The sequence below is a fragment of the Cryptotermes secundus genome, unplaced genomic scaffold (genome assembly GCF_002891405.2).
Source record: "Cryptotermes secundus unplaced genomic scaffold, Csec_1.0 scaffold407, whole genome shotgun sequence".
Classification (NCBI taxonomy): Eukaryota; Metazoa; Arthropoda; class Insecta; order Blattodea; family Kalotermitidae; genus Cryptotermes; species Cryptotermes secundus.
Window position 1 is genome coordinate 3,258,711 of NW_019741981.1, and position 14,238 is coordinate 3,272,948.

General features: G+C 42.0%; 1 protein-coding gene across 1 annotated transcript in view; it reads left to right on the forward strand.

Moving 5' to 3' along the window:
- LOC111872937 (zinc finger protein interacting with ribonucleoprotein K) overlaps nt 1-14,238 on the forward strand; it is a 486,178-nt gene that overhangs the window by 126,165 nt on the left and 345,775 nt on the right. The gene's annotated exons all lie outside the window — the stretch shown is intronic.

Below are 14,238 nucleotides of genomic sequence, written 5' to 3' on the forward strand. Positions count from 1 at the left end.
ACCACTGTAGGTCGCGGTGCAAGGGCCGAGAAGGCCCACCCCTTATACATTCATTCATACATCAGGTTATAAATGCTTGGGGATACAGTCAGAACTGATGGGCGAACTTCTGTCTGGAAGACTCTTTCGCGTATTTATTGAGTTGGATATAAACGAACACACTAACTTGGTGGCCTGTAGTCCGCAAGCGAACTATACCGACCGAGCGACTGCCGCTTGTCGGCGAAGTTAGTGCCAACTTTTGAGGATAGAGCGTGTCGCGTGGTCATCGCAACGAATCCCCACGGCCGTTAGTCTCGGTTTTCTAGACCATTGAGTTAAACATAAGTAACTAAAATTTTGCGCGTCATAACGAAGAGCTCTCATAGTTCCTGCACCATAATTTTCCATTGATGTTTATTATATGTCAGAGTCATGATAACTCAGTAGATGTATCGACGGGCTAAGGGACTGGATGGCCCGGGTTTGAATCCTTGCAATGTCAAGGTTTTTTCTTTTTCTTTTTCTTTTTTCCACAACGTCAAATCCGGCTCTAGGCCCCACCCAGATTACTATTCAATGGCTATTTTCCTTGAGGGTAAATCGGTCGATACATAAAGCTGGCCATTCACCTCCAACTAGTGCCGAGGTCAAGGAAAGTGGAGCTAAACCTCCATTCCTCCATATAAGTACAGGGACAACTTTGCTTTTATTATATGTCAAAATGTTTCTACTTCGAGACTGTTAGGAATGATGAAGCAAAGAAGCATTCTTTTAAATAGCTTTGTTTTTATTTAGCATAGCCTTAAAATCGTGCACAATTAGTCCTGTAGAGACTGGTTCACATTTTATTGATATTAAAACGCAGGGCAACTAGAAGTAAAAACGTAACAGAAAGGTCTCAAGTTCTCACAACCTTGAGTAAGAAGATTGCCGCTTTCTTCGTTCTAGTGCCGTATATTCTGTTAGAAGTTTACCGATATTCCTGAAGAACGTGCTTCCTCCATCAGGGTGAGAGACTGAGGCAGCATATATCTCTGAAACTTCGGTAAACGTATACCAGTCAACACTGCGTCACACCCGGAAGTCTGTAACCTTTAAATGAAGATGTGCATGTAAATGGAGGGGGCTGTAAGCGACGAAGGCAGAAGCATGGCACCAGATCATTCATAAAGGAACGATTCAACACCACGCCATAAGGACATGTGGCGGAGTGTAGGTGCAGCTCCACCATTCTTGACTTCAGCACTAGAAGAAGATGATGGGTCAGATTCATGCCACTGCCCCTTAGTTTTTCACTGGCTCTACAGCCCCCTTGGGCCTTGGCCTCTGATTTTCAGTTTCATGATCATTTTACAGGCGGTAGGACTCCTTGGACGAGTGATCAGCTTGTCGCAAGGCCCCTACCTAAACAGAGGACATCACAAACAGAATAAACATATATACATACCAAATATCCATGCCTTGTGTGGGATTCGAACCCACGATCCCGACTTCCGAATGAGCAAAGACAGTTCATGCCCTAGCCCGCTCGGCTACCGTGACCGGCCTTGCCGCTTTACCCTCCCGTTAAAAAAGAGTACATGCCCTAGCCCGCTCGGCTACCGTGACCGGCCTTGCCGCTTTACCCTCCCGTTCAAAAACAGTACATGCCCTAGCCCGCTCGCCTACCATGACCGGCCTTGCCGCTTTACCCTCCCGTTAAAACCGACAGTAGCCGTTGTATAAGAGAATGGGTTTGCCCCAGAGTCGGTCTGGACGGTCTGGACGCTGTGGAGTAGAGACAAAACTTCTTGCCCATGCTGGAAATTAAACCCCCGCCATTCACCCCATAGCACACAGCTATGCCAACTGAGGTGTCCTAGCTCCCTAGAATGATAAATGGGAAGATTAATTGTCTGTTATTTTAGAAAAGTTAGTTAACAGAGTGAGAGAGAAATTATCAGATTTAAGTCAAGTGATTCTTCAGCACAGATTGGTCCCGAAGATCTGCAACCCCTCCCGCCTTAACTTGAAGATTTGGCCCACGGTCTGCATGTATGTATTCATGGGAAATGCCGATACACTCACACTTCTTGTTGTGTCTCCTGAGACTACGAAGTCTCTCATGGGATCGGTCTTTCTTCCTCTCGTTTCAGTTCTTTGAATGTCTGGTAGCTACTTTCTTTTAGTAGCCCCAATGAAGAAGTACGAGAAATGCATATAGGATATTGGTGGGAAAGCCAGAAGGAAAGAGACCACTGGGAAGACAAAGGCGTAGGTGGGTGGACAATATTAAAATGGATATATTTTTTATTGCTAATAGGGTGGGACTAAGTCCCTTGTACTGCTGCCAATTCTGGCCTATTGTACCAGCCCCAGATGATAGGTGAGTGTGATTGTGGAGCAATTGTGGAATGAAGATTGGCAAGGGAAACCGAAGTACTCGGAGAAAACCTGCTCCAGCGCCACTTTGTCCACCACAAATCTCACTTGACCAGACCCGGGGTCGAACCAGGGCCGCCACGGTGGGAAGCTAGCGACTAACCGCTTGAGCTATGGCGCGGCCCTAAAAAATGTATCTTAGAGAGATAGGATGGGATGTTATGGATTGGATTGACTTGGCTCAGGATAGGGACCAGTTGAGGGCTCTTGTGAATACGGTAGTGAACCTTCGGATTTCATAAATGCTGGGAAATCCTTGAGTAGTTGCAGAATTGGCGGTTCCTCTAGAAGGCCTCAGCTTCATTAGTAATTACGTAATTAATGAAGAAGAATGGTGAGGAAAAGTTCGGAGACCATGATAACCTTCCAAATGATGTGACCATTAAAGAACCCTTTCAAATGGGACATTATGGAGTTTCCACATGAGGCCTTGCATCATGTAGCTTCAAACAGCAGTTGATTTCGTCCGTGCTGTCCGAGCGTAATGACACCTCCACTTAAGTGAAACCATTCCTAGTCATGAAAAAGAAAAACACTGGCCCAAATGTCACCGTTTCGGATGAGGTGTCGAAACCACTGGAAATAACGCACTGTTTGAATTCGACAGGTGCTGTAAATTCATACAGTGTGTAAAGCGGAAGCGCAAGGCTTCAAGAATTTCATAGCCCTTCGTAGACTTCCGCCAGTCACCGTAGCCGAGCGGTCTAAGGCAAGTACTGTCTTCGCTCGCTCGAAAGTCGGGATCGTGGGTTCGAATTCCACACAAGGCATGGATATTTGGTATGTGTATGCGTTTATTCTGTGTTTATGTTGTCCCATGTTTAGGTAGAGGCCTTACGACGAGGTTATCACTCATCCAAATAGTCCTACCGTCTGCAAAATGATCATGAAACTGAGAAAATCATCCGTATGCTTCAAAGTTGGAGGGAGGGGGGCCGNCGTAGACTTCCGGAGCTTAATTTTGCTGGCGACGTTTCCTAGCTGGATTTCATGGTGCCTACAATAAACGGTATTGAATTTCTTACAATGTTTTATCACTAAGGATGGGACGATTGAAACGTCACTTGCCTTTGACGCCACCTGTTTCATAGAAAGGACCGAGGACGATATATTGGAAACTGTGAGATTTTTGAGGGCACGAATAACTGAATTCTGGGTTATGGTGTAGACATAAAGTAATGTGAACAGGTGCTCTACTTGAAGAAAGCAGTCTTCTGGGATTTGGCACCGTGTATATGTGGTGTTAATCGACGTTTCGGAGGAACGTATCGCCACCATCTTCAGGGTAGAAGGAAAAATATAAGAAATCTGCAAGCGAAGAGACCGTGAGACACGTGTCTGCTTTTACCGATTCTCACGGTCTCTTCGCTTGCAGATTTCTTATATTTTTTCTTCTACCCTGAAGATGGAGGCGATACGTTCCTCCGAAACGTCGATTAACACCACATATACACGGTGCCAAATCCCAGAAGACTGCTTTCTTCATGTGTTCTACTCGTTTGCACTGAAGATGCTCAGATACAAGAGGCGCAACTTATAGACTGCTCAAGAACACACACACACAACATTACATGTTTGCCATGTTCCAGTGTTGCCACACCATGTACCGATGCTTGAAAATATATATATATATATACCCGTCTATAAGAAAATGCCCACATTATCACGAGTTACTTTACTTGTGGATTTCCTGTTTCAGAGAATGATTTTAGTCGGCAGGTTTGTCGAGAAACTTCATGTTTTGTTTGTAATTTTCTAAATATCAGATAGGTCACTTATGTCAGTGTTCTTGAACCGCTATACCATAGCCTTGTGGTATCTCGTGACCGTGACATGGGTTCAATGCTTCTCAGCTTTTGAATTCATGTGCGTTTTCAACCATTTACTTCTAAGCACGAAGGAATAGCAGTGCTATTTTGTTCATCCATATTTTGTCATCCTTGTTTACGAAAATTTTGCTTTCTCGATAGTTCAGAAATATTTCATTATATCTTACGCCCAAGCTGAATTACTTTCTATATTACTTGTTATAGGCTACATTTATTTTCATTTACAGAATATATATTTTTAGTTCCTACTTCAATTGCTTATTCATCATTGTTGTTAATCTTTTTATATTTTTAAACTGTAGGTAATAATACAATAATCTTAGAGAGATAGGATGGCATGGTAAGGATTTGATTGATCTGGCTCAGGATAGGGACCGGTAGAGGGCTCTTATGAACACGATAATAAACCTTCGAGTTTCATAAAATGTTTGGAAATTCTTGAGTGGCTGCACAACTGGCTGGTTCTCAGGAAGGTCTCAGCTCATGACTGAGTGAGTGATTGAGTGAGGGAATAATATAATGTAAGGTAAATATAAAGCTTCCCTTAAACATAATTTAGCACCAGGCCATTTGGCAGTGTGAGGGAGTGCATATACAACTGCACGCATTCTTGATTTTGGTGCTAGATGGAGATCATTGGTCAGGTTTCACAATCCTAGGGACCTTCACGGCCTGTTACAGGGATAGTTTTACCTTTTCCTTTTTCATTCTTTGTGCCTTGGAGGGTAAATTTTGCATGATGCTGACAAAGGTGCATAATGGGAGATTCACCATGTGTAGGCTTGATCTTCATGATATAGTCATATTGTTAGAATGATTAGATCTAATTAAAAGAAGATGAGATTAGTAGAACACGTAGCATGCATGGGAGAGATGAGTCATGCTCACAAAATTTTGGTCGGTAAGGAAACACTTTGAAGACATGGGCCACGATAGGTCAGTATTAGAATTGAGGTAGAGAAACTGGGGAGTGACATTACTGACTAAGTTCATTCGGCTCAGGATAGATAAGAAGTGCGGATCTTTTGAGAGTTCAATAAAAGGCAGGGAATTTCTTGTGTAGTCGAAGGAGTCTTAGCTTTTCAACATGGACTCTCCTGTACTGAGTTGGTTCGCTAATTAGTTCTATGGTCACATTTCTGTTGTAAGATGGCGAGATACATTTCCTTTACTGGTATAAATCAAAACCAGAAGAGTCAGAGCTTCTAAACGCGATATTTCAAGCTCAACACCTCCAGGTTTAAAGCTTTTGAATTACGCCATCACGCAGGTGCATCACAGTTTAATAGCGAAGACAAGTCCTTCAGTTTCTGATTGTTCAAAGCACGAATAACTAATTTCAATAATAATGTTAACATTTCCTGTCAAGACATTCTGCAAATCATTAAGTAGTCTACTTACTCCGTCCTTTATTTAAATGCATTCAACTTTTTTTTGTATGTGTGGAATAAAATTGCTGTTTCATCGAAATGACCGTCTGTTCTGTTGAAAGGTTCCTACTTCGGTTGCTTACCGCCATACTTCAGATTGCGAGAATAAAATCAGTTCCATGTTTCATGTCTCAGAGCGAACGCAAACACGGGATCTTGTACTTGGACCCTTTTGAAACCTGGGTCATATTTTTCGGGCTCATATAGAGGTAGGAGCGAGCCCAAGAGTTGGACTGCAGTAATCCTATCATGTATTAGAATAAAATTGTCGTTTTTTAAAATAGAGCATCAAATATATGTCTTTAAATTACGTGATGCGTTAAAACCGGACATTTCTTCCATCTGTTCGTGATTAATCTATGTGTAGCCGCAGTTCTAAGGGGACACGCGGTAGCGTAATTTGTTGGGGCACCATGCTAAAAGCCGGAAGGTCGCAGGATCGAATCCCGATGAGGTCGATCTTTTCTTTTCAAACTGCCTAATCCTTCTAGCCATATTATGGCCCTGGGATCGACTCAGCCTCTAAGAGAAATGAGTACCAGGAATATTCCTGCGTGTAAAGGGCGGCCGGCGCGTAAGGCTGACAACCTCACTGCCATCTGTGAGCCGGCTGTCTAGAAAATGTGGGAGCCTCGACCTCATAACCCTATGGTCGTCCACGGCCTGTTACAGGGATAGCTTTTACCTTTCATATTTTTAGCCGCAGTCCTAAAGTCAGGAATGTATAGCGACTTCGTGAGACCTTGACCTGTGATAAAAATGAGAATCATTTTTTTTTCAGAAAGATAATACTGAAATATATATATATGTACGTGGGCAAAATATATTATTTCGTTTCGCGATGTTTCAGGCCCCTCAAATTGCGAGGCCCGAATGGCCTAGGTTATGACTCTTAGCTTACATGTCAGTCCAGCACTGTCTAATCTAAACTAACAAACAAAACAAAAAAAACAAACTCACTGGCCTGTAGTCCGCAAGTGAACTATACTGACTGAGCGATCGCCGCTTGTCGGCGAAGTTAGTGCCAGCTTTTGCGGATAGAGTGTGTCACGTGGTCAGCGAAACGGATCCCCACGGGCGTTAATCTCGGGTTTCTAGACCGGAGCCACTATTTCCTTGAAATAGCTCCTTGGTTGTCCTCACGAAACTGACTGGATCCCGTTCCAGAACCACTATTTCTCAGAAAATCTGGTAGCGCCGGAAGTCTAACCCAGACCTCTGGATCTGTAGCCAGGAACTCTGACCACTAGTCCACAGAGGGTCTCTGTGAAAAAATGAAGAATGATGTAGGTTTACTTAATCTTGATTCATTGAATGACACACTCAATTTTAATTATTTGTAGGCTCTTACGTAGAGTGGTTGGATGGTTAGCAAATATGAATTACAGTGGACATCGAAAGGCGTGTTCATGACATAGCTTAGCGTACTCTACTGGCATTTGCCTGGAGGTAGTGAGGAAAACCATGGGCATCTCAATTAGGAGAGCCTCTCCGAGCCGAGAACTGAACCGTCAACTGAAGAATGCGGAGAAAGAAATACGGCCTCTCTTCTGCGACCTGTTATGTGAAGATGTCTTAATATTTGATCGTAAATGAGGGGAAGGAACGCCATCTCTGGCTGTAGCCATAACGACGACTAAATATAAACAAAGATAAAGATATTTCTGTAACAAGCCGTGGAGACCCATAGGCTTGTGAGTCGTCGAGGCTGCCATTTTTTTTACATAATCGACTCACAGATGGCGGTGAGGTTGTCAGCCATACGCACCAGCCGACCTTTAATCCCAGGAAGATTTTTGATACTCATTTCTGTCAGAGGCGAGTCGACCTAAGGGTCATAGTGCTGCTGGAAGGAATAGGTAAATTGAAAATTCCAACGACCTCGTTGGGAATCGAACCCGCTACCTCCCGGCTTCTAACATAGTGCCTCAACCAACTACACTACCACGTGTCCCAAACTACATATAAAATATTGGAAATAGGAAGTGTGTGATACGTCGCTGTTAATGTTTTCATTTTTTTATTTCACGAGCTGTCGCCGCTAAGAAGTTTGAGCTAATGCGAGCGTGGTTAAATAAATAATAGATAAAGAAATTGGAAGGTTTAAATGGTTCATTATGTACTGCCGAATCACAGGATGATTCGTGTGATGAATTGGAAAGGGAGTGAAGGAAAGCGGCCGTGCCCTAATTTGAGGTGACGTTTCGGCATTCTTCTGGAGAAACCGAGGAAATACATGAACATCTGTCACGATAGCTAGTTTCTGGTTCCAGATTTGAACCGGAAACTCTCGCATACGAGGTAGAATTACCTCTCAGACGACCTGTACTTTTTGTCTGTGCTTTTAATTACGCCACTTCTATAATTTGAACGTATTTGCTACGAAACTAAGTAGAGGTAATATTCGTGACTCCTCACGCTGTATTATCTGGATAATATCTGCAGAATTAACGGTAATGTATCACAGAGTCCTTTCCTGTTCTGCTGATTAGTCGTACCCACAACTGACACTCACATCCCAGCAGTGAGTGCTTCATCTTGATGTGGATGACCGGTGTGTGTTAGCACCGGATTGGAAATGGTGCTTCTGGCAATATGTGAACCTAAACATCATGAAGTTAAATATGGTTCTTACGCCCTCACATGGCTCATTTCAAACCGCGCGACCACTGACGCCAGAAACTATAAAAACAAAATCACACACATGATCATACGCCTTCGGGAATAAGAATTTTCCGCACTAATAGTGGTTGGGGCTGATTGATGAACCTAATAGCAGGATATTATAATAAGCGTGGGCCATCTTCTGGGGCGTAACGCTAAGTAGTCAGGTAGAAGTTCGCCGACGTTTCGGAGGAACGTACTGCCTTCAGTCGCAGGGTGGAAGAGTAAACTCTGCTTTCTGCCTACTTCCTGGTTTCTTGCCTAGACCACTCTTCGGGAGACAAGTTCTTCCGAAACGTCGATCAGCTTCCATCGGAGTACTGATATTATATTCCGGAAGAAAGTAAAAAAAATGTGAAGTTGCTCTTGTGCTGAACTAACTTCGCTGTGAAGGCGTATGGGGAAGTGGATGTATAAATCCATGTTTCTTAGCACTTTTACTAGTTGGAGGTTAGTGGTCAGCTTCACGCCCCTGCCGCTTTACCCCCGGTAACCATTGGATAGGGGGCTAGCTGGGCAACAGAGCCCGTATGAACGACGTGGAAAAGAGAAAATTCTTGACCTTACCGGGATTCGAAATCCGGCCCCTCGGTCGTCCAGTCCGTGGCCACTCGCTATACCGACTACGCTATCTTCAGAATGAACGCTGTGAGAAAACCACGTGTACCAAGATTATCTGTTTATTTACATATTTACAGTTTATTTAGCAGTGATTTCAATATGTCAGAGTATGTAACACTTACTTATGGGATGTTAGTGAAGAGTGCACTGGAACGGAAGTTGTAGGAATCAGTTACATTCTAATTTTAAGGTGCTCTCTCGTCATTTGCCTAAGAAAGACTGAAGAGTACAACGAAACACCTCAGTCAGGACAGTTTATATGTCGGACAAAATTCGAACTTAGTGCTTCTGAATGTGTCATGAGCGTTACCGCTTGGGTCACCGAACTAGGCAGTTGCGCCGTTGTGTTGAAAGGGTTCCGAATATATATTTTTGAGAAGGTGGTTTGAAGACTGAGAGAGAAACAATAAAAATAATAAACCATGACGTTTCTACCTCAAATTTCGTCCTAAAATTGTGCATTATCATTTACGTCCTGAAGAGATCCAGAAATAGAATCAAAGACGAACTGCTCGACTTCCTAAACAGTTCAAAGTAATTAAGCCCAGTCTTAATTTAAGGTGTTTTTCTACAAATCTTGTTGCATATGTATTCTCTCTTCGTAAACATGAGTTCATTCACCAAAAACCTGTTGAAATTTGTAAGATTTGAGGTTTTCACGGCGTTGACTGAAGAATGCCGTCTTCTGGGATGTGGCGTTGTGTAGATCTTGTGTGAACGGACGTTTCGGAGGAAAGTATCGCCTCCATCTTCAGGGTAGAAAGACCCACACGATGGTTCCTCGCTTGTAGATTTTTCTACTCTGAAGAGGGAGGCGATACTTTCCTCCGAAACGTCGGTTCACACAAGATCTACACGGTGTCACGTCCCAGAATACGACATTCTTCTTGTTGAAATTTTTTCACGTTGTACATATTTATCTGATCCACTCATATAGGCTAGATTATAGCTCGCAAGGAGCTCTCTGAAATGAAAATTTCAGTGAATATGCAGGCTATGAATTTCAACAGTTCTGCAAAGACAGCTGTATTTATACTAAGGTACCAAACATTATAGAATACAACAAGTTCTGGGAAGAAGGAATCGCGTATTTCTTTTGATACGACCCTGACCGCATAGAAAACTACGCGTCCAACAATTATTATATTGTTGCTTGTACTCGTTGCCCCGAGAACGTGTTTACCGAACTGTTGCCTAGAAAGAATAGGGGGGATACACATACAGACACGCAGACTGATGAGACGAATTTATAAAATACGCAGCTGAGATGGGCTCAGGTGCCATAATATACTTAACAAATTTCATAAAATTTGGTTCAAGCATTCAAAGGTTGATAAGGGGCTACACAGACACATAGACAGCAAGAAAATCTCATAAGCCTATTTTTTCAAAATAAAGAAGGTCAGCTAAAAATGTGCATTAAGCGGTGCTGTTCTCTAGAGGTATGCCACAAGCATGAACATTTTCGATAAAAGTGGCATTGCAATGCTGATTCAGACAGAGTTCTGCAAACAATAAAAAATTATGTAAGATTTGAGGTTTTTACGACGGTGACTATGAAGAAAGCCGTCTTCTGGGATGTGGCGCCGTGTATATATTGTATTAACTGACGTTTCGGAGGAACGTATCGCCTCCATCTTCAGGGTAGAAGAAAAAAGAAGAAACGTCGTTTAATACAATATCTACACGGCGCAAATCCCAGCAGACAGCTTTCTTCATAATCAAGAATTAAATTGAATTGAATTGAATTGAACTGAAGTACAACGGTCATTACGTACATGTAATTTCATACTTTCGACTAATGAAGTAACGGGTTGTTCCAAGTGTCATATACGAGGTTTTCTGGTAAAAATCTTCTAGGGTTTTATAGGATTTGAGGTTCTCACAGCAGTGGATATGAAGATTACTACCATATCCTGGGATCTAATACCGTGTAGTCAGTTGAAAGTCAACCGACGTTTCAGAGGAATATATCGCCTTATCTTCAGGGACGGAGAATAGGCAGAAAAAGACATCAACGTTCACTGTTGAGTAACGGCCCCGCAATTACTTCGAGATCATTGCTGTTCCTCTTCTTTCAGTAGATTTCAGGTATTGAACATATTTAGCTTATGAAATGGGTGATGGATGACTACCATTCCCTATCCTCATCAGTGGAATAGGTTGGCCTCTTCCTTGATTCTTTAGGCCAGGAGATACTGTTCTTTCTTTTCGAGCATGTACACATTTCCAGTTGTACACATCACGGTTTATTTGATGCATGATGCGTTTGCTTGTTACTGTAAAGCTAACCAGATACAGAAACAAATGTTCTTCAGTCATGAAGATGGAGGTGACATGTTCCTCCGAAACGTCGGTTGACTTAAAACTGACTACAAGGCGTTATATTTCAGAAGATCTAATTTCTCATAAAGAAATATCGCCTCTTAACTTTTTTTATTGCTAGTTGGGTGGGACTAAGTCCCTTGTACTGCGGCCAATTCTGGCCTATTGTACCAGCCCCAGATGATAGGTGAGGGTGATTGTGGAGCAATTGGTGGAATGAAGATTGGCAAGGGAAACCAAACATGCCCCAGCGCCACTTTGTCCACCACAAATCCCACTTGACCAGACCCGTGATCGAACCCGGGCCGCCGTGGTTGGAAGCCAGCGACTAACCGCTTCAGCTATGGCGTGGCCGCGTCTTATCTTGACTGTATGGCTTAAGAAACAGAGATCTTAAATTCCGTATACAGAAATCCATGTAGCACTGTAATCTGGTGGTTCCAAATAAGCACGTTAGGTGGCAGCTCATACACTTTGAATGCCATCGTCCCGTTTAGAAGAGAATTGCTAGAAGGGATTTTCTTTCCTGCATTGATATATGCACTGTACAGGTCTTTCCGCTGTTTAACTTGCAAACTCTGAATAAAATTTGAATATGAAAGCATGTGTCTGTCTACATGGCCTTCTGCAATACTCTGACTGTGGATGATGATCTAAGCTCATAGAGTAGAATTCATCCTGAGACAGTGATAATCGCTCGAAGAATCACAAAATTCCCAGTCCTTTAGAGAACCCGAAAATTCTGTATCGTCTTGAGTAAGGCCCGCCACTGGCCTCTATCTTAAGCCACATGAATCCAGTCACCATCCTGACGCTCCATTTCGTTAAGGTCAATTTTTACATTCCCGAAGTTTCCGTTCCTTAGGCCAGTCTATAGCAATGGTTCTCAACAGGTGTACCACAAGCCAAGTGGGCCGGATGCTTCGAAGAGAAGAATGATTCGTATATAATAATATATGCATTTGAATAATATTTTTAAATTGATATTGTAACAAAACTTCATCATCTTTCTGCTTCATTGTCGTTTTACATTTGATATAATAAATTACATTATTGAAAACATGTACACTTTTGTTATAAATTTTTGTTGTCCAAATTCTTGTCCCATGCGAAAAATGAATATCCCAACTGCTCCGCTAGAACTGAAATTTGAGAACCACTATCTGCAGAACGGACGTAACCTCAAGGCCCTTTGTAACTTTTATTTCTGTAGGAGGTGATTGTTAACCCATCCGCACAACCTCTGGGCTGGAGAAAGTCTCTTTGAATTATTATAATAATAAGCATCCAGTGTTACAAATTTAATAGAATATATCTTATTAGATTTTGTAGTTATACACATTTGGCCCCCATGGGACCATCTTCAGAGATATTACAGTAAAAGGAAATTAGTTTTACACTTGTAGATCTTAAAATATTGTTCGCAGTTATAACTTCTAAAATTTCACAAACAATATTTCTTAAAAGTGTTTTACACTAAAAATATAGTTCGTTAGGTCTTCTTTGCATACAGTAAGCGAACGCCACTGCGCGTCATAGCTTATGTTTTATTTTGCGTTGTTTGTTAGCAACGTCTCCAAGTATAACATATTGAAATATGGAGGAGACTCATTGCTGTTTTTCCAATATGTTTATAGCTATGCTCCATGCCTGGACACAATCTCTACCCGCAACCTTTGAACTCGTCACGGCGTCAAGATACGAGAAAATGATTATGGAAACGTAGATGCTGATACTAATGGTGATAATGTTGATGAACATGTTGACGATAACAACAGTAATGACATTGAAATATAGAAACGTAAGGACAAAATAGATTGCTACCAAAATTCCTCAGCGAAAACTTTCATATACCGAACTCAACAGAGCAAATATAAGTTTCCAAAGAATCTTATGTCTATAAGCATGTATTACTGGAAAGTTCCTAACTAACCCACAGCAACAGTAAACTTATCATACGTATTGTTCGGTTATAAAAAAATGCAGAACCTGCAGCATCGTACACTCCGCCCAAAACCAGTCGAAGTTAGCTACAAATTTATCTTCCTGCATGCAAATACGTACAGTTATACAGAATATAAACTGTAATTTACAAATCCCAGTTCCTTAGAAGACATGAACAACACATCCCAGAAGAGAGTAATCTTTATTGTCAGCAACGTGAGAATCACAGTTCGCTTTCAGTTGCTTTGTCCATAAACTCTGACAGCTATCTCCACAGGAACCAAGCAGTAACACAATAAACCTTTATGCATTCGTTCCAAGTGCCTGCCTCATGTCTAAGGTCCGTGCTAGTTTGTTTATTTCTGTATTAATTGTTAACATGCCGAGAAGCAATTAATACGGGCCCCTACTTCTGTTGCTACAGGTCAGGTATGATTTACTGCCCCAGCAACCTGTTGCACGCTCGGCCAAGCCTTCGTCCGGAGCGTAAACTTGCCTGTGTGCTTTCTGCTTGAGTTTAACATGAGAGACACACGAAACATCTCTGCCTTTCCGCACTCATAAAGGAATCTTCAAGGACGAGATCTGTGTAAAATCTTATATCAGATAATTCATTGTTGGCGTAAGATGCTAAGATTCCCCCCCCCAGTATGGTGCCCTATGCTTTCTTGCCCTCCATTCTCAGTGATGCAGGTCTATATATGAATGCGACAAGGGAATATTTCTCTCTTGAAACTATTGAAAACGAGATTTTGTTAAATCAGTGCTCTTCACCCTGCAAGTCAAGTAGTCCGTTATATTCCTATCAAAGTTATAATGAGTACCCATATAATAGAATATGCAGAATTTCTATGTCATTATAAATATCCCAGAAACTTTGATGTAAACGGATGTATTGTTCAGGCGTCATGCGTGTTGTAAGCTAATAAGGTTTATATTGCTCCTATCATATGTTGTACCAGGTTCGAGCCTTAGACATTCCGCGCACTTGTATAGGTTATTATTATTATTATTATTATTGC